This window comes from Malaclemys terrapin, chromosome 8 (assembly GCF_027887155.1).
Source record: "Malaclemys terrapin pileata isolate rMalTer1 chromosome 8, rMalTer1.hap1, whole genome shotgun sequence".
In the NCBI taxonomy this organism is placed as follows: Eukaryota; Metazoa; Chordata; order Testudines; family Emydidae; genus Malaclemys; species Malaclemys terrapin.
In genome coordinates, this window is record NC_071512.1 from 75176648 (window position 1) to 75200974 (window position 24327).

Genomic DNA, 24327 nt, shown 5'->3' on the forward strand with positions numbered 1-24327 from the left:
CATATGTGAACTTGCCAACGTTTCCTCTTTCAGTTTCAGGCCTAACCCTAAAAATAAGGATTTTTTTTTAATATGTTCCTGAGCTAGTTACTGTGTGTGCCAACTTTCACCTCAAAGAGAGTTTAGAAACAGTCACCTTAAAATATTGGTAAATACAGCAGTACAAAAAAATATCCATACATTAGTAGAAAGAATTATGTTTTGCCAGATTCCCATAACACTTCCAAAAAATGAGGGCAATAGTCTTTCATCACATTGTATAATGAAAAAAACATTACAACTTGAAGAAAAATAATGACAAGTTTCCTGTATTTTTCCTTTAGAGTGCCATAAACTGTGACTGTTCATATGACGGGGGGGTGGAGGGGTGAGAGGTATATCTTAATAAAGCTGTATTGTCCTTCAGAACAGCATATACCACGAAAACAGAAGTTGCCATAGAAAGAATGCTTTTTAGTGATTAGCTAAAGAAATAAGGGCTTGATTCTCGTCTCATATACTCGTTTTTTTATACCAGTGGAGTTACTTCTGATTTACAACAATGTAAATGGGCAGACAATCAGACCATATGTATGTAAGAAGAACAAGGAATATTTGCTTTCAGGACTGTCGTAATGTATACATCCTTTTTAAAAATGCAGCTGGGCAAGCACTAGCAACATGCTGTTCTACAGTTACACTCCCCCCAGGTGTGTTTGTGACAGATGTCCATTGAAACCATGCAGAATGGGGAATTATAACGAACAGCAAAAGCATGTAATCAGACAAAGTGATTGTTCAGCGTCCTTGTTTAATGATTGTCCAGAAAATGCCAGAATCGTTTACCTCCCAGGGCCTCTCTTTACTTAAGTATGAAATATTTTCTGTTAAAATGCACATAGTATTACAAATGAACAGAAAGCATGAACAAAATTGACTTAAGCATATTGGTTTCTAGACTTGTTGAAATGAAGTCTGAATTGATGTGTTTCATCTAACTTATCAGTTAAAAGGCATTCTTGATGCCCTCATGTTATCATAATCTCCAAAGCACTGGACAAACAAAGTACATTTGTTTATCATTCTTTCCTGACTAAAGAACTGTGTTTTATTAAAGAGATCAATCACCTGCATACAGTTTAATAGCCTGAGCTGTGCACATAAGGTTAAAAAAAGAGAGAGAAAGAGAGAAACCTGTTTCAATAGCCTACAACTCCCAAAGCATTAAGGAAGCTGTTAAAAAAAGTCAGCTGTTTCTTTAAAAAAATAAAATTATTCTCAGAGCTAGCAAACCCATTAAAATTAGTAATCTAAGACATCTCTAAACAGAAAAGGGGCTCCAAAGAAACCAATTCTGATAAACCAACTAGAAACAATTCTATTTGATTACCTCAAAATGAGCCCTATGATTCTAACTGAAGACACAAATACTTTACATCTTTAATACACTGCTTCTCCATTATTGAATTGTACTTACTGTGGAGACAGTCATTTGAGGCTTCCAGCACAGTGATGTAGTAAGAGAATTGCTGCTCTTAATGAAGGGTTCAGAGACTGGGGCCCAGAGTTTTGAACTTAATGTCAGAGGCAAAACATATAAAGGAAAAAAAATTGGTGCATAGTATCATATACACAAACATTTATTATTTCTTATCCCACTGTTGGTATAGTATCAAGTATTCTTCTGCCAAGCATATGCTTATACTGACAGATGGCCTTAAGGGACCAATTCTACACTAGTGAACAAGAACTGCATAGCATCCGGGAGCACAAGGATTTCATTGACAGGATGCACATGGAAAGATCTGGGGCAGAGGATACTGACTGACAACAAAATGACAATAGTGGCAGCAGAGAAGGAAGGAGAACTGGCTGCTGTATGGGAGGAGACTGGCTGCTGGCTACCTTGCACAGTAGACAGTGCTCCAACCCCCATCCAGGTCCCTGTCCTTCGTGGTCAAGAACAAATGTAGTGTACTGGCAATAGGTGGTGAGGAGCACATTCCAATAACTGAGGTGGAGGAGTCACCTGCCCCAAGGCTGGGAGGTTCACAGACACTGCACCTAAGAGGAGGAGATGTAGAGTGATGGTGGTCAGGAACTCCCTTCTGAGGGGGATGAAAGCATACACTTGCTGACCTGACATGGTCCATGATGCCTGCAGCCCGCATCCAAGACATTACAGAAAAGTTGCTCAGGCTCATCCATCCCCGACCACTACCCCATGTAACTTGTCTATGTAAGTGGTTCTCAATCAGTGGTACGGGGTACACAGAGGTCTTCCAGGGGGGTACATCAACTCATGTAGCTACATGCTTAGTTTTACAACAGACTACATAAAAAACACTAGCAAAGTCAGTACAAACTATAATTTCATACAAACAGTGGCTTGTTTATTCTGCTCTATATATTATACACTAAAATGTAAGTACAATATTTATATTCCAGTTGATTTATTTTATAATTATATGGTAAAAATGAGAAAGTAAGCAATTTTTCAGTAATAGTGCGCTGTGACACTTTTGTATTTTTATGTCTGATTTTGTAAGCAAGTAGTTTAAGTGAGGTGTAACTTGGGGGTATGCAAGACAAATCAGACTCCTGAAAGGGGTAATCTGGAAAGGTTGAGAGCCACTGGTCTATGTTGGCATTAATGCCAAGTATGACCCTGAGTAGATCAGAAATGACTATAGAGCTCTGGGAGCAAAAAGAAGAGCATCTTCATACACCAACTCACCTGCCTAATGAGAGCGCTTTAAATTAGGTTCAAAGGTAGGAGGTGACAAAAGCCCAAAGGTAAGCATAAAAATGCTATATGTTGTGAGGGGAATGGAAAATTACAATAGAAAGATAGGAGCAGGGGAATTACACCCCAGCTCGTAAAATAAGATAGGAGCAACAAGAGGGAAATCAAGGTGGAGCATCATCAACATCTTAGGGCTGGTCCACACTGGGGCAGGGGATTGATCTAGGAAACGCATCTTCAGCTATGAGAATAGCGTAGCTGAAGTCGACGTTTCCTAGATCGAACTAAGTTTACTTACTGCGGGTCCATGCGGCGCAGGCAAGCATCCAGATGAGACGCGATAAATCGATCCCAGAAGATCGATCTCTACCCGCCGAATTGGGCGGGTAGTGTGGACCTAGCCTCAGATGCAAGGAGTATGGGGAATAAACAGGAAGAACTAAAAGTATTATTACATGAGCTAAATTATGACTTAATTGGCATCACAAAGACTTAGTGAAATAGATCTCAAGACCAGAATACTGATATAAAGGAGCTCAGCTTGTTCAGGAAGGACAGGCAGGAAAAAGAGGAATGAGGTGTCGCAGGAATAAATACACTTGTTCTGAGGTACAGGAGGTGAGAGGCAGAGCAGTTGAAAGTATCTGGGTAAGATAAAAGGGGGAGGGGGAAATAGGGGTGATATTGTCACACTGTCTGGAGAGACTCACGACCATGAGTGCCAACCTCAGGGCAGACTGTCAAGAAACAGGGCTGACACCCCAACCTGGTTGTGTCCTCTATAATTAGATTTCATCAACCCAGAAACAAGTGTGAACTCCTAAAGCACTAACAGTCTTCTTCGGCATTCCAGACTATCTTGCCAGCCAGGCAAGCTGGACTTAATGACTTTAACAAACTCAGAGAACTGTTGATTGTTAGGTGGGGCCCCATGCAAAGAAAAACTGAAGGGATAAAAGAGTTCAGAAAAGCTGGCAGTTTCTCAAGGAGACAATATTAAAGGCACAGCTGCAGACTTATCTTTCCTTTGAATCGAGCTAGAATAGTGAGAGACCAATATGGCTCCATCGGAAGCTCTTTAATGTCAAAAGAATAGCACAAGCATGTCAGCACAAAATCAGAGAGGCTAAAGCACAAAATGAGTTATACTTAGTAAGAGACATGAAAGGCAATAAGAGTTTCTTGAACTACATTAGGAACTAAAGAAAGATGAAAGAATAAGTAGATCCCTCTACTTGGTGGGGAAGGAGAGCTACTAACTGATGGCATCAAGAGGACAGAGGTGTTCAATACCTTCACTAAAAATCATAGAATCATAGAATATCAGGGTTGGAAGGGACCTCAAGAGGTCATCTAGTCCAACCCCCTGCTCAAAGCAGGACCAATTCCCAACTAAATCATCCCAGCCAGGGCTTTGTCAAGCCGGGCCTTAAAAACCTCCAAGGAAGGAGACTCCATCACCTCCCTAGGTAACGCATTCCAGTGCTTCACCACCCTCCTAGTGAAATAGTGTTTCCTAATATCCAACCTGGACCTCCCCCACTGCAACTTGAGACCATTGCTCCTTGTTCTGTCATCTGCCACCACTGAGAACAGCCAAGCTCCATCCTCTTTGGAACCCCCCTTCAGGTAGTTGAAGGCTGCTATCAAATCCCCCCTCATTCTTCTCTTCTGGAGACTAAACAATCCCAGTTCCCTCAGCCGCTCCTCATAAGTCATGTGCTCCAGACCCCTAATCATTTTTGTTGCCCTCTGCTGGACTCTTTCCAATTTTTCCACAACCTTCTTGTAGTGTGGGGCCCAAAACTGGACACAGTATTCCAGATGAGGCCTCACCAATGTCGAATAAAGGGGAACGATCACATTCCTCGATCTGCTGGCGATGCCCCTACTTATACAGCCCAAAATGCCATTAGCCTTCTTGGCAACAAGAGCACACTGTTGACTTATATCCAGCTTCTCGTCCACTGTGACCCCTAGGTCCTTTTCTGCAGAACTGCTACCTAGCCATTTGGTCCCTAGTCTGTAGCAGTGCATGGGATTCTTCCGTCCTAAGTGCAGGACTCTGCGCTTGTCCTTGTTGAACCTCATCAGGTTTTTTTTGGCCCAATCCTCTAATTTGTCTAGGTCCCTCTGTATCCAATCCCTACCCTCTAGTGTATCTACCACGCCTCCTAGTTTAGTGTCATCTGCAAACTTGCTGAGAGTGCAGTCCACACCATCCTCCCGATCATTAATAAAGATATTAAACAAAACCGGCCCCAGGACTGACCCTTGGGGCACTCCGCTTGAAACCGGCTGTCAACTAGACATGAAGCCATTGATCACTACCCGTTGAGCCCGACAATCTAGACAGCTTTCTATCCACCTTACAGTCCATTCATCCAGCTCATACTTCTTTAACTTGGCTGCAAGAATGCTGTGGGAGACCGTATCAAAAGCTTTGCTAAAGTCAAGGAATAACACATCCACTGCTTTCCCCTCATCCACAGAGCCAGTTATCTCATCATAGAAGGCAATTAGGTTAGTCAGGCACGACTTCCCCTTGGTGAATCCATGCTGACTGTTCCTGATCACTTTTCTCTCCTCTAAGTGTTTCATAATTGATTCCTTGAGGACCTGCTCCATGATTTTTCCAGGGACTGAGGTGAGGCTGACTGGCCTGTAGTTCCCCGGATCCTCCTTCTTCCCTTTTTTAAAGATGGGCACTACATTAGCCTTTTTCCAGTCATCTGGGTCCTCCCCCATGAGTTTTCAAAAATAATGGCTAATGGCTCTGCAATCTCATCCGCCAACTCCTTTAGCACCCTCGGATGCAGCGCATCTGGCCCCATGGACTTGTGCACGTCCAGTTTTTCTAAATAGTCCTGAATCACTTCTTTCTCCACAGAGGGCTGGTCACCTTCTCCCCATATTGTGCTGCCCAGTGCAGCAGTCTGGGAGCTGACCTTGTTCGTGAAGACAGAGGCAAAAAAAGCATTCAGTACATTAGCTTTTTCCACATCCTCGGTCACTAGGTTGCCTCCCTCATTCAGTAAGGGGCCCACACTTTCCTTGACTTTCTTCTTGTTGCTAACATAGCTGAAGAAACCCTTCTTGTTACTCTTAACACCTCTTGCTAGCTGCAACTCCAAGTGTGATTTGGCCTTCCTGATTTCACTCCTGCATGCCTGAGCAATATTTTTATACTCTTCCCTGGCCATTTGTCCAATCTTCCACTTCTTGTAAGCTTCTTTTTTGTGTTTAAGATCAGCAAGGATTTCACTGTTTAGCCAAGCTGGTCGCCTGCCATATTTACTATTCTTTCTACACATCGGGATGGTTTGTTCCTGCAACCGCAATAAGGATTCTTTAAAATACAGCCAGCTCTCCTGGACCCCTTTGCCCTTCATGTTATTCTCCCAGGGGATCCTGCCCATCTGTTCCCTGAGGGAGTCAAAGCCTGCTTTTCTGAAGTCCAGGGTCCGTATTCTGCTGCTCTCCTTTCTTCCTTGTGTCAGGATCCTGAACTCGACCATCTCATGGTCACTGTCTCCCAGGTTCCCATCCACTTTTGCTTCCCCTACTAATTCTTCCCTGTTTGTAAGCAGCAGGTCAAGAAAAGCTCTGCCCCTAGTTGGTTCCTCCAGCACTTGCACCAGGAAATTGTCCCCTACACTTTCCAAAAACTTCCTGGATTGTCTGTGCACCACTGTATTGCTCTCCCAGCAGATATCAGGGTGATTAAAATCTCCCATGAGAACCAGGGCCTGCGATCTAGCAACTTCTGCTAGTTGCCAGAACAAAGCCTCGTCCACCTCATCCCCCTGGTCTGGTGGTCTATAGCAGACTCCAACCACGACATCACCCTTGTTGCTCACACTTTTCAACTTTATCCAGAGACTCTCAGGTTTTTCTGCAGTTTCATACCAGAGCTCTGAGCAGTCATACTCCTCTCTTACATACAACGCAACTCCCCCACCTTTTCTGCCCTGCCTGTCCTTCCTGAACAGTTTATATCCATCCATGACAGTACTCCAGTCATGTGAGTTATCCCACCAAGTTTCTGTTATTCCAATCGCATCATAGTTCCCTGGCTGTGCCAGGACTTCCAGTTCTCCCTGCTTGTTTCCCAGGCTTCTTGCATTTGTGTATAGGCACTTAAGATAACTCATTGATTGTCCCACTTTCTCAGCATGAGACAGGAGTCCTCCCCTTTTGCACTCTCCTGCTTGTGCTTCCTCCCAGGATCCCATTTCCCCACTTACCTCAGGGCTTTGATCTTCTTCCCCCGGTGAACCTAGTTTAAAGCCTTCCTCACTAGGTTAGCCAGCCTGCTGGTGAAGATGCTCTTCCCTCTCTTTGTTAGGTGGAGCCCTTCTCTGCCTAGCAGTCCTCCTTCTTGGAACATCATCCCATGGTCGAAGAATCCAAAGCCTTCTCTCTGACACCACCTGCGTAGCCATTCGTTGACTTCCACGATTCGACGGTCTCTACCCAGGCCTTTTCCTTGCACAGGGAGGATGGACGAGAACACCACATGCGCCTCAAACTCCTTTATCCTTCTTCCCAGAGCCACATAGTCTGCAGTGATCCATTCAAGGTCATTCTTGGCAGTATCATTGGTGCCCACGTGGAGAAGCAGGAAGGGGTTGATGAGTCTCGGCAGTCTCTCCGTCACATCGTGTATCCTAGCTCCTGGCAAGCAGCAGACCTCTCGGTTTTCCCGGTCGGGGCGGCAGATAGATGACTCAGTCCCCCTGAGGAGGGAGTCCCTGACCATCACCACCCTCCTCCTCCTCTTGGGAGTGGTGGTCGTGGAACCCCCATCCCTAGGACAGTGCTTTTTTTGCCTTCCAATCGGTAGAGTCTCCTTCTGCTCCCTTCCCTCAGATGGGTCATCTAGTCCACTCTCCGCATTAGTACCTGTAGAGAGAACATGGAAACGATTGCCCACCTGTATCTCCATTGCTGGTGCATGGACGCTCCTCTTTCTCCTTCTGGAGGTCACATGCTGCCAATCCTCTTCACAATCCTTCTGTCCCTGCTGCGCCTGCTCTGAATCTTCAGAACATTGTGGCCGTAGAAGCATCTCCTGACGTCTGTCCAGGAAATCTTCATTTTCCCTTATGCAACGCAGAGTCGATACTCGTTTCTCCAGCCCTCGAACCTTCTCTTCCAATATGGAGACCAGCTTGCACTTTGTACAGACAAAGTTGCTTCTGTCCTGTGGAAGAAAGACAAACATGGCACAACCTGTGCAGGTTACAACAGCTGATCGCTCATCTTCCATATCACTGTCCTCTTAAGAGCTTCCTCAACTTTTGCAGGAACTACTCAGAGGAACCTGCAGATGAAAGCCTCAGTGAGCTCTCCCCAGGCGAGCTCCCAGGCAAACTCCCTCTGTTAGCCTCTGCTGTTCGCCGCTCAGCTGGTTCGCTGCTGACTGCCCTTATATACCAGGCCCACTCAAGGCCCACCTGGAACAAAGCACTCCCAATTCACACTTTTCAAACAAACAAGCAAGCAAGATTAATGGTGACTAGATACTCAACACAGTTATATCAATAAGGGGAAAGGAATGCAAGCCAAAATAGGGAAAGAACAGGTTAAAGAATAATATTTATGTAAGTTAGGTATATTCAAGTCGGCAGGGGCTGATATCATTCAGTTTATGGTACTTAAACAACTAGCTGTACCAATCTCAGAACCATTGCCAATTATCGTCAAGAACTCATGGAGGACGGGTGAGATCCCAGAGGACTCGAGAAGGGCAAATATAGTACCTATCTTTAAAAAGGGGAACAAAGAGGACTTGGGGAATTATAGACTAATTGAAGTTAGGCTGACACCTGGAAAGATATTGGAACAAACTATTAAACAATCCATTTGTAAGCATCTAGAGTATAATGGGTTTATAAGGAATAGCCAGCATGGAATTGTCAAGAACAAATCACACCAAACCAACCTTATTTCATTCTTTTACAGGTTCACTGGCCTCGTGGATGGGGGGAAAACAATAGATATTGATACATTCTGATTTTAGTAAAGCTTTTGACACAGTCCCATATGACATTCTCATAAGCAAACTAGAGAAATGTGGTCCAGATGAAATTACTATAAGGTGTGTGCACAACTGGTTGAAAGACTGTACTCAAAGAATAGTTTGAGACCTTACAGGATTACATGAGCTGTCCAGGCTGACTCACTGCCACCTGCTTTCACTGTGAGGGAGCCCTGTCTGTGGCCAGCCTGGGGAACCCACTCCAACCACTGACAACACAGGAGCCCCGCCCTTTCCAAATGCAAGTGCACAGATTTAATATACCTGCCAGAGCACGCCTGGGCATGTCTATGTCAGATAGTTATCAATGGTTCTCTGTCAAACTGGGAGGACATATCTAGGGGAGTCCCACAGGGGTCAGTCCAGGGTCCTGTGCTAGTCAATATTTTCGTTAATCACTTGGATAATGCAGTGGAGAGTATGTTCATAAAATTTGCAGATGACACAAAAGTGGGAGGTGTTGCAAGCACTTTCGAGAACAGGATTAGCATTCAAAACGACCGTCACAAATCAGAGAATTTGTCTGACATCAACAAGATTAAATTCAATACAGACATGTGCAAAGTACTACACTTGGAAGGGGGGGGAAATCAAATGCACAACTAAAAAATGGAGACTAACTAGCAAGGTGGTAATACTGCTGAAAAGGATCTTGGGGTTAGTGATGGCATATTGAATATGAGTCAACAATGTGATCAGTGGTGAAGAGGGCTAATATTCTGGGCTGTATTAACAGAAGTATTGTTTGTAAGACCCAGGAGGCAATTGTCCCACTCTACTCTGCACTGTTGAGGCCTCATCTGGAGAAGCGTGTCCAATTCTGAATACCCCACTTTAGGAAAGGGGTGACTAAATTGGAGGGAGTGCAAAGGAGAACCATAGGCACTGACTCCGTGGGCTGGAGCACCCACGGAAAAAAAATAGTGAGTGCTGAGCACCCACTGGCAGGCCCCTCCCCCTCCCAGCACCAGGCCCCGCTGATCAGCTAGTCCCCATCCCCCACAGTGCCTCCCGCTGGCCGCCATCAGCTGTTTGGCAGCATGCTGGGGGAGGAACGGGGGGCAGGCTGGGCAATGCATGGCCCAGATGTGGGGAGTGGAAGGGGCAGGAGCAGCCCTTGGGGAGAGGGATAGCTCAGTGGTTTGAGCATTGGCCTGCTAAACCCAGGGTTGTGAGCTTCAATCCTTGAGGAGGCCACTTAGGGATCTGGGGCAAAATCAGTACTTGGTCCTGCTAATGAAGGCAGGGGGCTGGACTCAATGACCTTTCAAGGTCCCTTCCAGTTCTAGGAGATGGGATATCTCCATTAATTTATTTTATTTATAGCCCCTTCCAGCCACTGAGATGCTGCTCTGCAGCCTTGTGTGGCAGTTGCCTGAGAGAGGTGACTCCCGCTCCCTGCCCAGGTTTGGGTGCTGGGGTCCCCGGCAGCCGAGCCAGGCAGGGAGCAGAAGCCATCTCCTCCCCAGCCAGGCTCTCTCAGGCAGCTGCTGGGCAGGCCTGCAGATCAGCAACTGGGAGGGGCCGGCGTTAAAAGCGGCTCCCTCCTGCTCCCCGCCTGGGCTCCTGGGGAGAATGGAGAGCAGGAGAACAAGCTGGGAGGACAGGCACAGTGGGAGGACAAAGCACCCCCTCCTGCAGGTAACATGGGGTGGGGAGAGTGTGGTGGACCCAGGGCTGGGTGCAGGGGACACACATGTGACCTGCCCTTTTGTTCGTGCCCCGCACCCACTTTGGGGAGGCACCATTTGAATGTGGGGCACCCTCGAGGGAGGGGGTGGAGCAGGGGCAGGAAGAGGTGGGGCAGGGGTGGGGCACTGGGGGAAGGGATGGAGTGGGAGCAGGGCCTAGGACAGAGCAGGGGGTTGAGCACCCCCCAGGAAATCTGGAAGTTGGCGCCTATGAGGAGAACAGCAAAAATGATACAAGATTTAGAAAGCCTTATCTAGGAGTCCAGGTTAAAAAAAAACTGGGCAGGATTAGTCTTGAGAAAAGACAACTGAAGATGGACCTGATAGTCTTCAAACATGTTAAGGGCTGCTATACAGAGAATGGTGATCAATTGTTCTTCATGTTCACTGAAGGTAGGACAAGAAGTAATGGGTTTAATCTATAGCAAAGGACATTTAAGTTAAGAAAAACTTTCTAACTATGAAGGGTAGCTAAATTCTGAAATAGGCTTCCAAGGGAGGTAGTGAAATCCCCATTACTGGAGGCCTTTAAGAAAAAGTTGGACCAATACCTGCCAGGGATGGTTTAGGTTTACTTGGTCCTGCCTCAGCACATGGGGCTGGACTTGATGACCTCCTGAGTCCCTTCCAGCCCTACATTTGTATGATTCTATGAACTTTTACCTTTACTTCAATGGATGATCAAGGATCAGACCTAAAAATATTGCTTAAAGTCTTGTCTTTTGAGATTTCTCTCTCCCCACCCTCCATACAAGTTTATACTGTTTTCCAAGCCAAAAAAGCAGGCAAGCAATTAAACTAAGAAGCTGTCCAGCCACCTCCATTTTCATGGGAGGACTTGAACTTTGCTAGCTAAGTGAACAATTCCTCTTCATTCGTTTTTAAGTTTCTTTCTCATTTTCCAGCAACCTGGCTTTAGCAATCACATTATCTGTCTATTTCAGGGTAAAAGTTTCCTTTTAAACTAAGGACATAGCCTCATTAAAGTGTAGTATTAGCAAAGTGACAAGATATACAAACCAATCCATTGGCAGCTATAATCTGAAGCATGAATATAAAAGTCTGAAAGTTAGTGAAGTAAAATTTGAAAAGCAGACAAATCAACTACCAGTAGAGGCAGCGGAAAAACAAAATTAAATTGATCAGCCAGCTCCTCACAGATTTTGAGAATAAAACAGAAAGATGAGAAGAAACCATCCTTCATCACATATCAGCTGTTCCTGTTGCCAGTGATTATGGCAATATTTCACAGAGAACATATGGCAGTGTTTATAGCCATCAGGCAGCATTTCACAGAGCTGTGACACCATGTGTCCACCAACTAGCCTTCCTGATTGCAATTAATTAGAGAAGAGGCAGGAGGCACTTTTTAAATAATATTAAGTCTCAAAGATGCCTAAAGTTCCAAGGCCCATTTACAAGACTAGGTGACAGGATAAACTATTAAAATTGTAACAAGCCTGGCACAGTGCATTTTTTACAGGAGTCCGTCCCTGAGGAAAGATACCTAATAAAAAAATCCTTTAAGGAGACTAAGAAAGGGCAGAAGTACAATAAATCATTCAGGCTGGTGCTTGTGAAGCCTGCAAAGATAAGGAAATATTTGAAGACCCCTAAAGTGCAATTATATGAAGCAGATTCTGATGAAAAACTGCCAGACTGAAAATTATAGGAGTTGCTTTATAGTTGGCAAAACCAAGAGATAGTGTTTCAGATATAAAATTATATGGGAACCCATTATGTTGGTTACACTTATGCCACGGTGCACTTTATTTTATATATTTCATTAAGTCCTTTTAAAAAAAGAGAGAATAACATGTATGTTATAGGTTTCCACTAAGTGACGTGACAGTTTCTCTTTAAGGTTCCTCATTTGTCCAGTCAGAAGCCTACCTGGTTTCCGCTCAGATTGGCAGTTCCAGATAACATTGCTAAGGGGCGAAATTCACCTGTGGTGTGGAAGGCCAGACTAGTCCTCTGCCTCACTTAAGCCCTAAATAGCTGCTGGGGGGGGGGGGAGCACAAAGCAATTCCTATTCAACCCCTTTACACTGCAGATAGGGTCGTCATGCCAACCCTACACAGACTGGCTCAAAAGATGCAATGGGAGTGGGCCAGGGGAATCCATACGTATACTGATCCTATAACTGGTGCAAAGGGGCTGACTGAAACTCAATGCTGTGGCCCAGGTCAAGAGTTAGATTTCACCTGTAACACTCCTCCAGACACCAATTTTTCCCTGTATCAGGGGGTAGCCATATTAGTCTGTATCTACAAAAACAACAAGGAGTCTGGTGGCACCTTAAAGACTAACAGATTTATTTGGGCATAAGCTTTCGTGGGTAAAAACTTCACTTCTTCAGATGCATAGAGTGAAAGTTACAGATGCAGGCATTATATACTGACACATGGAGAGAAGGGAGTTACTTCGCAAGTGGAGAACCAGTGTTGACAGGGCCAATTCAATCAGGGTGGATGTAGTCCACTCCCAATAATAGATGAGGAGGTGTCAATTCCAGGAGAGGAAAAGCTGCTTCTGTAATGAGCCAGCCACTCCCAGTCCCTATTCAAGCCCAGATTAATGGTGTTAAATTTGCAAATGAATTTTAGTTCTGCTGTTTCTCTTTGAAGTCTGTTTCTGAAGTTTTTTTGTTCAATGATAGTGACTTTTAAATCTGTAATAGAATGACCAGGGAGATTGAAGTGTTCACTTACTGGCTTTTGTATGTTACCATTCCTGATGTCTGATTTGTGTCCATTTATTTTTTTGTGGAGGGACTGTCCTGTTTGGCCAAGGTACAGGGCAGAGCGGCATTGCTGGCACATGATGGCATATATAACATTAGTAGATGTGCAGGTGAATAAGCCCTTGATGGTGTGGCTGATGTGGTTGGGTCCTCTGATGGTGTCGCCAGAGTAGATATGGGGACAGAGTAGGCAACGAGATTTGCTACAGGGATTGGGTCCTGGGTTGGTGTTTCTGTGGTGTGGTGTGTAGTTGCTGGTGAGTATTTGCTTCAGGTTGGGGGGTTGTCTGTAAGCGAGGACTGGCCTGCCTCCCAAGGTCTGTGAGAATGAGGGATCATTTTCCAGGATAGGTTGTAGATCGTGGATAATGCGCTGGAGAGGTTTTAGCTGGGGGCTGTATGTGATGGCCAGTGGTGTTCTGTTATTGTCCTCGTTGGGCCTGTCCTGTAGTAGCTGATTTCTGGGTACCCGTCTTGCTCTGTCAATCTGTTTCCTCACTTCCCCAGGTGGGTATTGTAGTTTTACGAATGCTTGATAAAGATCTTGTAGGTGTTTGTCTCTGTCTGAGGGGTTGGAGCAAATTCGGTTGTATCTTAGGGCTTGGCTGTAGACCATGGATCATGTGATGTGTCTTGGATGGAAGCTGGAGGCATGTAGGTACGTATAGCGGTCACTAGGTTTCCGGTATAGGGTGGTGTTTACGTGACCATCACTTATTTGCACTGTAGTGTCCAGGAAGTGGATCTCTTGTGTGGACTGGTCCAGGCTGAGGTTGATGGTGGGGTGGAAATTGTTGAAGTCCAGGTGGAATTCTTCAAGGGCCTCCTTTCTGTGGGTCCATATGATGAAGATGTCATCAATATAGCGCAAGTAGAGGAGGGGCACTAGGGGACGAGAGCTGAGGAAGCATTGTTCTAAGTCAGCCATAAAAATGTTGTCATACTGTGGGGCCATGCGGGTACCCATAGCAGTGCCACTGACTTGAAGGCATAAGTTGTCCCCAAATCTGAACTGGTTGTGGGTGAGGACAAAGTCACAAAGCTCAGCCACCAGGCATGCTGTGGCTTCATCAGGGATACTGTTCCTGACAGCTTGTAGTCCATCCTCATGTGGAATATTGATGTAAAGTGCTTCTACATCCATGGTGGCCAGGATGGTGTTTTCAGGAAGAACACTAATGCATTGTAGTTTCCTCAGGAAGTCGGTGGTGTCTCGAAGATAGCTGGGAGTGTTGGTAGCGTAGGGTCTGAGGAGAGAGTCCAAATAGCCAGATAATCCTGCTGTAAGAGTGCCAATGCCTGAGATGATGGGGCATCCAGGGTTTTCGGGTTTATGGATCTTGGGTAGCAGATAGAATACCCCTGGTTGGGGTTCTGGGGGTGTGTCCATGTAGATTTGTTCCCATACTGTAGCTGGGAATTTCTTGAGCAGATGGTATAGTTTCTTTTGGTATTCCTCAGTGGGATCAGAGGATAGTGGCCTGTAGAATGTGGTCTTGGAGAGTTGTCTGGCAGCCTCCTGTTCATAATCTGACCTGTTCATTATGACTACAGCACCTCCTTTGTCAGCCCCTTTGATGATAATGTCAGAGTTGTTTCTGAGGCTGTGGATGGCATTGCGTTCCGTACGGCTGAAGTTATGGGACAAGTGATGTTGTTTGTCCACGATTTCAGCCTGTGCACGTCTGCGGAAGCACTCTATGTAGAGGTCCAGTCTGTCATTTTGACCGTCAGGAGGTATACAGTTTTTTAACAATAGGTTGTTATTCTAGGCCCCCAGAAATGTCAAGTTTTATTATAAAAGTCTCTCCTGAAGGCATTGTGAGACACACAAAATACAAATGTGATTGGTAATTATAAAAAGTATCCAATTTTCCTCTAGTTCTTAAAGTCAAAATATGAGGTTAGGTAATGCCCATATTGACTCTCCTGAGGATAATTTAAGAGCCACACTTCAAAGTCCATGTCTTTAATTGTGGTACAGTAACTTGGGATTTGTTCTCATAGATGTGACATGACAGAAAATGCAAGCCATGTTTAAATGGATGTCAGACTGTTGTGATAGGTAAAATCTTTCCGTCAGCACCGAAAAGACTATTTTAAAATTCCAGAGGCAGCTCTGACACCAATCAGCAGCTAAAAATGAGCCACCATTTCACCCATCACTAAGCTCACATGATGACAATAGGATAACTTTAAAAAAAAAACAAATAAGGATAAAATGACAGCTGGCAACTTCACCATCCTTATCTACACTTTTCTAGGAGCAGAGTTAATATTTTGAGCTGTGCACAGAATGTAGAAAGCTTTCAAGTTTTGTACTCAATTAAGAAAGTTCCCAAATTTGTGAAGCTGACAGCTGCCACTGACTATAACAACAATACTAAAGTTCCCAGCACAACTTATGCTGGGCTCACTAAATTAGAATTTAAGAGGCTTCTCAGTCCTCCATTCTAACAAAACTGTAATGTAATTGTGCTCCACTCACTGCTGTGGTGCCTCCTTGTGGCTCATCTTGCTCACCACTGGTTTAACAGCTCCTCTGGTGGGTTCCCAGCCAAGCCCTTGTCCCAGTCTCTCACTCAGTGGCCTCTCACCCACGGCACAAACTGAAGCACTTCCTTTCTGTGGCTTGGTCCTCCAGCCAGGTCACTACAGTTTCCCCCCTTTCATGGTATCAAAGTCTTTCTAACCAAAATGCCACAGGCAGTCTTCAAAGGCCATTGCCATCCCCATGCCACTCCCCCAGTGGCTGGTAAGGAAACCCAGGACCACCCTCTAAACTGGGTTCCAGCCTAGGGACACTACAATCAGCAGCTACAGTCCATGAGGCCTCACCCTTACTGCTATTTTCCCTAGACCTCTTCCTACTCCTTTCAACCCTGAGAGTAACTAATCACTATCTCCCCCACAGCACCCTCTTTCTGCTCTCCTCTCTCAGGCTTTATACCAGCCTAGCTGGGCGTCAGGGTCAATTAGGGCTGTATATTCAGACCCCCCATCCACCCTCAGGGGAAGCCAATCCTGTCAAATAGCCTCTTCTGAGCCACCTTAACTCCTTCAGGGGTCGTGTAGGGTGAACACTCCATCACAAACCACTAATAAAACATGTTTCAAATACATCACAAACAATATTTTCATACTTGTAGCTATTAAGCAATATATAGTAACTTCTGTCTGATATACCACGTCGGGTACCATATTTACAATATTATTTATTATTTTATAACAACAGTGAAGCAGTGACTGGTAATCAGGGACTAATGGGGATAAGCCTCACTAATTAAATCCCCTCTTATTTTTTGAAAGAAAAGAAAGACTTCCTACAAGATACCTTCTCTCTCAATGCAGTCTGTGGCGGATGGGCTGTTCAGGCAGGTACTGTCTTGAGACCTTGAGTGCAGTCCAAGGAGGGAGGAACTGGTAGTATCCAGCTCTATAATTGCAACTGCAGCAACATGGCACGCAGTCTTGGAAGGAAGGGGCAGGTAATTTTGAGCCATTACGGCTACATCTATATTACGAGCTGGGGTGTAATTCCCCTGCTCATGTATACAGTCACACTAGCTCTAATCCAGCTAGTGGAAGTGTAAATAACAATGTAACCATGGTAGCACTGGTTGTGGCAGCGAAGGTACAACTGAGCCATGCCAAGTACAAACCTGAGTATATACTCAGTTCAGTTGTGCCTCCACTGCTGCTACTAGGGCTACACTGCTATTTTTGCATGCGGTAGCTGGATGAGCGCTAGCGGGACTATGTGTATACGAGCAGGGGAATCACACTCCTAGCTCGTAGTGCAGACTTAGCTTTATGTTATGCCTACATTGCAGGTGAATGGTATAATTGCAGCACGGATAGGTATACCCATGTTAGCTTTAATCTACTCGCATGGCTAACAATAGCAGACCACAGTAGTGTGGTGGCAGTCTTCGGCACTGGCTAGCAACCACAGGACAAGCCCTCCAAGGTATGTCTATGCTCCATCTGGGAGGTGTGATTCTCAGCCCAAGTAAATTCACAGGTTCAGGGTCAGAAAGGACCATTATGATCATCTAGTCTGGCCTCCTGTACAGGTCATAGAATTTGTCCAAAATAATTCCTAGAGCATATCTTTTAGAAAAACATCCAAACTTGTTTTAAAAATTGTCAGTGATAAAAAATCCACCAAGACCCTTGATAAATTGCTCCAATGGTTAATGATCTTCACTGTTAAAAATTTACACCATAGTTCCAGTCTAAATTTGTCTAGCTTCAAATTCCAGCCTTTGGATTGTATTATACCTTTGTCTGCTAGATTGATGAGCCCATTATGAAATATGTGTTCCCCACATAGATACTTATAGACTGTAATCAAGTCACCCCTTAGCATTCTGTTTGTTAAACTAAATAGGTTGAGCTCTTTGAGTCTATCACTGTCATGTATGTTTTCTAATCATTTAATCATTCTTGCTGCTCTTCTCTGAACCCTCTCCAATTATCAACATCCTTCTTGAATTGTGGACACCTGAACTAGACACAGTATTCCAGCACCAGTTGCACCAGTGCTAAATACAGAAGTAAAATATCTTGAACGGGAGTAGGAAGGGGATCTGGTTTATGCATCCCAGGATCTGATAGCCCTTTTGGCCATATGGTGACATCGGGCGCTCCTGTTCAGCTGATTATCCACCATGACCCCCAAATCTTTTTCAGAGTATAGGTCTCGCCAGGCTGTAAGTATGGCCAACATTCTTTGTTCCTAGGTGTATATATTTACATTTAATGGTATTAAAACATATATTGCTGGCACCAGGTATACCAAGCAATCCAGATTGTTCTATATCAGTGACCTGTCCTCATCTTTATTTACTACTCCCTCCTTTTGTGTGTCATCGGCAAACTTTATCAGTGATGGTTTTATTTATTCTTCTAAGACAATAATACAAATGTTAAATAGCATAAGGCCAAGAACCAATCCTTGAGGAACCCCACTAAAAATATACACACTTGATGATGATTTTCCATTTAGAGTTACGTTTTGAGATCAGTTAGCCAGCTTTTAATCCATTAAATGTGTGCAGTGTTAATTTTATATTGTTCTAGTTTTTTAATCATAATGTCATGCGGTACCAAGTCATCTGACTTACATAAGTTTAGGTATATTACATCAACGCTATTACCTCTTCAACCAATCTTGTAATCTCATTTTAAAAAATCACATTAGTCTTAAAACATTTGAGACTGGAAAAACCCTCACTTTCAATAGGCCAGTCACAGTAATCAAATACCATTAAGTTATATGGTAAAATAGATTCTGCTTGATCTAGATTAACCAAAAGCCAAACGTTCATCAGTTGATCTTGCCCCATAATTATTAAATAGCTTTAGCTTTTGTTCAAGGTCAGGTATAACTTCCTTGCCTGTTTCTAAAGTTAATATCTTTTTCCTGGGCACAGAACCAAAAAGGTCATTAACTACAATCCAAAACTTTAAAAAAAGGAGAAGGATTGATCTCCAAATCACTAGCAAATGACAACCTTTCAAATGAACATTTTAAATCCATTATGAGCTTTTTACTACAAGGTAAAATATATATTTGACATTCTGGAACATGAGAAAGGAGAAACTGTTATTAGGCTTTACTATATCTTCCTAAAAATAACTCTGCTTATTATACATTTTTTAAAAGAGCACCCCTTAAAATAAAATTTAGCCTGTGATGGGGTCATTAATGAATAAATTAGTCCAGTTGTGATTTTATAATTGCCATTGTAAATGTTCTAAATTTAAGCATCTGGAAAAGAGAACATTTTCAATGTGATGAAAATTGTTTTTGAATTGGCAGAGTTGGTAGACCTAGAGTGTTGTACTTTGCCCCTGCTTAACAGAGTTGCTTTTCCCAGGGCCGGCTCCAGGGTTTTTGCCTCCCCAAGCGGGAAAGGAAAAAAAAAAAAAGCCATGATCGCGATCGGCGGCAGCGCCACTGCGCTGCTTTCTTCTTCAGTGGCAATTCAGTGGCAGGTCCTTTCCTCTGAGAGGGACCAAGGGATCCGCCGCCAAATTGCCGCCGAAGAGCCCGACATGCTGCCCCTTCCCCTTGGTCGCCCCAAGCACCTGCTTGCTGGGCTGGTGCTTGGAGCCGGCCCAGGCTTTTCCATGATACCTGTAGCAAAGGGGACTGAATTCTTCACTGGAGTTCATTGATTTTGCTGAGGGTACCGCAGCAAGGCAAATTCATTTAAGCTAGTAAATTGGTTCAGAGTATACTTCCTTGTGTCCATTTTGCCCACCTATTTTCAGTTTTCTCCAAATTTCACTGCATAATTTTTGTTCAGAAAAAGACAAATAATTGGCTCCTTTATAATATTCACATTTTAAAAAAATATATTTGAAAATTACTGATATCGCAACAGTATTTGCAATCTAATTTTGATTCTTAGGTTATACTTTTGAAGGAATAATATTTTTGGGGGATGTCCAAGTTATTTCATTTTTATGGAATCATAATAAACTAATTACTTGTAGGAAATATATCTTTAAGCTTTTGATGGGCTTCTAATAGTGGAACTAGACTGAAAAAAAAAGAACAAGGATAAGGAAATCAGTTTTCAGGATCTGTAATAGCACTGGGAAAAGTCTTAAAATCATTTGAAAAGACCTTGAAAACTCTTCTAGCTCATACTCTTATGTTAATTTAGAATTGATTTAATTATTCATTCTTTCTGTAGCTTAATTTGTTTTCTGATTTCACATTACTCATGTATAGAGACATAAATGCATACTATACATAAACATTAAGTTTGATGAACTGAGCATTCAGAAGTTGGGAAACACAATATTAAGGTTTTACACACAATCTTAACTCTGCCACTTTGTACCTTAAAATATTATTTCTCTTAACATCATTAATGATCTGGAGTGTCTTATATAACCTCACAGTAACATACTGTATTCAGATTTGGGTTCATTTTCAAGTCTGAATGAGTTCTTTAAGTTTGAAAAAAAAATCAGTACATGAGTTTAAAATTAGGGAAGTTAGAAAAGCTTTCATTTGATTTTTAGATCACTTCAAACTGAAAACAGTTTAAAACACTGAGAGGTTATAAAGTTCTCAAGCAATCTCATTTGTATATGCCAAATGTATCAGACTTGATAATGCATTTGAGTTCAGAATTAAAGGGAAGAAAGCATGAGGCTGTGATTAAGGCATACGACTGCCAGGACGGGGCTCTCGTTCTGGCTCCCCTACAGTTTTTCTATGTGATCTTGGGAGAGTCAGATAATCTCTTACATCTTCTTGGAATTAAATAATTTATATTTCATTTTCAAAGTTTGGCATATCTATTTCTCAATGTCTTTCTAATGAAAGGATTATCTTTGTTTTGATGAATCCACCACCATATTTTCCTATTTTTGTTATTTATTCAGCACTATATTTATATATCCCCTTGTTGATTACAAATCATTTACCAGATATTGAAGCTAAATTTATTGGTGTGTAATTCTGACCTTTCTTCCCCTCCCACACATCTTAAAATAAATGGTAGTTACTCATTTTTCCAGTACTGTGCAATATCAATTATCCTCCAGTTAGTCTCAAAGATAAACACCAACATTTCCAGTACTATTGTTTGTTCCTTTAGTAGTGATGTGAATGTCTTCAGACCCTGTTGCTCTGAATACTTCCAGGTTTTCTAGGTATTCTTTGGCTTGTTCCTTCCTGCCTTCTGATCTCTCCCTTTTCTCACTATTCCATTAAGCAAGCTGTAACTATTATCTCTTTTTAATAAATACTGAAGCTTGGTGGCTACTAAGCATTTCATCATTCGCCTCATCAACCATTATTTGCTGTCCTTGCCTGGTAAACAGCAGATCTGCACTTTTCTTTTTCATCCTCTTGTTTCTTATGTACTCATAAAACTTTATCATGTTCCTTTTTACATCCTCTACTAACAGTACTTTTCTTTGCTTTGCCATTTCTGAGTTCATTCCTATATGTTCTACAGTAGAACCTCAGAATTATGACCACCAGAGTTACGAACTGACCAGTCAACCATACATTTCATTTGGAACTGAAAGAATACAATCAAGTAGCAGCAGAGACCAAAAAAAAAAAAGCAAATACAGTACAGTACTGTGTGAAACAAACTACTAACAAAATAAAGGGAAAGCAGCATTTTTCTTTTGCATAATAAAGTTTCAAAGCTGTAGTAAACAATATTCAGTTGTAAACTTTTGAAATAACAACCATAACATTTTGTTCAGTGTTATGAACAACCTCCAATCCCGAGGTGTTTGCAGCTCTGAAGTTCTATTGTACTTCTTCCCCTATATTCTGGTAATATATCCTCTTTCAAATGTTATGTGTGATTCCTTTTTTTAATTTGAGGTCTTTACAAGCCTTCTGGTGCAGCCTCATTAGTCTTTTACATCTTTTCCTACTAGAAAGGAATAAAGGAAACATTAAAGCTTCCATCACCTGTTCCATTTTATTGTCACTACTAATCTGGCCTTGGGGAACAAGGAAAATAGATCAGGCTTGATTTTCAAAGGTGCTGAGGAGCTGTAGCTTCCATTGATTTCAATTGGACTTCTAGGTACAACCACTTCTGAAAAAAAAAATCAAGCCCATTGAGTTCTCCCTTATGCAAGGTAAAGTTATGGGCTGTCTTGAAAGGTGCAGGCTTGAGTATTTCCTCTAAGATTCTAAGATGAGCACCTTCAGAGCCCATTGAATTTAATAGAAGTTGAGGACACATACTACCTTCAGGACTGGGCCTCATGTTTGTGCATAGCTTCCAAAATCATGACTTTAGGAGCAATTCCAAAGCAGAAGAGTATGAGATCAGCATTCACATACTTCGGTTGCTGGTGCTGCCTGTGTTCTCTCCTATCCAATCTACCAGTCAAATAGCCTCAGTCTTGCAGACAATCATTGTCCAGATTCCCAGATAGTAAATGTAATATTCAGAAGATGAGGTTTATGTGCAACCATAGTAAAAGCTATGATTTAAAAAAAGAGAACAGACATTAAAATGATTAGTCCTTATTTCTTCTTCTACTAAAATATGTTGCTGTCCATTTGGCAAATTGGTTTGTTCCCATGTTTCTAATAAGGCAGAACGAAACAGTTTTCTTTTTTTGTTTTTGTTATTGTTGTGAGGGGTTTTTTCTTCTCTATCATCCCCAGATGACAGACATAAGAGCAGTTTGGGAACTCCAACATTGTCTTCCACTGTAGCAAATCAAAGTAGTAATCAGTTTCAGAGGCACAAGGAATATTGATTTATATTTCATAGAGAAGTTCTGACCAAACTGAAGCAGTTTTAAATAAAGATGGCCCCCATTTTGTGGGGTTTGTATGTGAATAGTTGGATCTGAACCCAAGCCTACTATTATGTTTCTGGGCTGAATCCAAAACTGTAAAGGGCTTTTTTTCAGGTTCTCTTTTTAGATACAGATCAGAATTTATATGTAGGTCAAGAATAGGCGATTTTTTTTAATGTCCCCAATTCAAAGTGGCCAAGCCTAGCAAAAACAGCTCAGAAGCTTTTGACACCATCAAAGGTCAGTCAACCTGAAGCCTACTCTGGCCAGACCTAGTTTAAATCTTATCCAGACTGAGGTGCCGCCTCTTCAACCTTTCTCTATCTTTCAGGCACAACTGGTCAACATTTGGAACTAACCAGGCCAATATGGTCCTCTCAGGAATAAATACAGCAGGTTCTTAAAGTGGCAAAACAGATCAATAAGATCAAACTTTTAAACAGTAGAATTTAATAAATTAAAAAGCAAAGCAAATTAATCGCACTGTTAAGCAATAGAATACCAGTTAAAATTTATTAAATATTTTTGATGTTTTTCTACATTTTCAAATATATCGATTGCAATTACAACACAGAATACAAAGTGTACAGTGCTCACTTTATATTATTTTTATTACAAATATTTGCACTGTATTTTTCAATTCACCTCATACAAGTACTGGAGTGCAATCTCTTTACCATGAAAGTGCAAGTTACAAATGTAGTTTTTTTTCCTTACATAACTGCACTCAAAAACAAACCAATGTAAAACTTTAGAGCCTACAAGTCTACTCAGTCCTACTTCTTGTTCAGCTAATAGCTAAGAGAAACAAGTTTGTTTACATTTACAGGAGATAATGCTGCCCACCTCTTAATTACAATGTCACCTGAAAGTGAGAACAGACGTTCTCGTGGCACTGTTGCAGCTGGCATCACAAGATATTTACATGCCAGATGCACTAAAGATTCATATGCCTCTTCATGGTTTGGCCATTGTTCCAGAGAACATACTTCCATGCTGATGACTCTCGTTAAAAAAAAAGTGTGTTAATTAACGTTGTGACTGAACTCCTTGAGGGAGAATTGTATGTCTACTGCTCTGTTTTACCTGCATTCTACCATATATTTCATGTTATAGCAGTCTTGGATGATGACCCAGCACATGTTTTTCGTTTTAAGAACACTTTCACTGGAAATTTGACAAAATGCAAAGAAGATACCAATGTGAAATTTTTAAGATAGCTACAGCACTCGACCCAAGATTTAAGAATCTGAAGTACCTTCCAAAATCTGAGAGGGATGAGGTGTGGAGCATGGATTCAGAAATCTTAAAATAACAAGACTCTGATGCTGAAACTACAGAACTCAAACCACCAAAAAAGAAAATTAACCTTCTGCTGGTGGCATTTGACTCAGATGATGAAAATGAACATGTGTTGGTCTGCTTTGAATCGTTACCAAGCAGAACCTGTCATCAGCATGAACGCATGTCCTCTGGAATGGTGGTTGAAGCATCAAGGGACATATGAATCTTTAGCGCAATGTCTTGCAACACCGGCTACAACAGTGCCATGCAAACACCTGTTCTCACTTTCAGGTGACATTGTAAACAAGAAGCAGGCAGCATTATCTTCTGCAAATGTAAACAAACTTGTTTATCTGAACAATTGCTGAACAAAAAATAGGACTGAGTGGACTTGTAAGCTCTAAAGTTTTACGTGGTTTTATTTTTGAATGCAGGGTTTTTTTTAATATAATTCTACATTTTTAAGTTCAACTTTTTGTATTAGGTGAATTGAAAAATATTGTTTTTTTGTCTTTTATAGTGCAAACA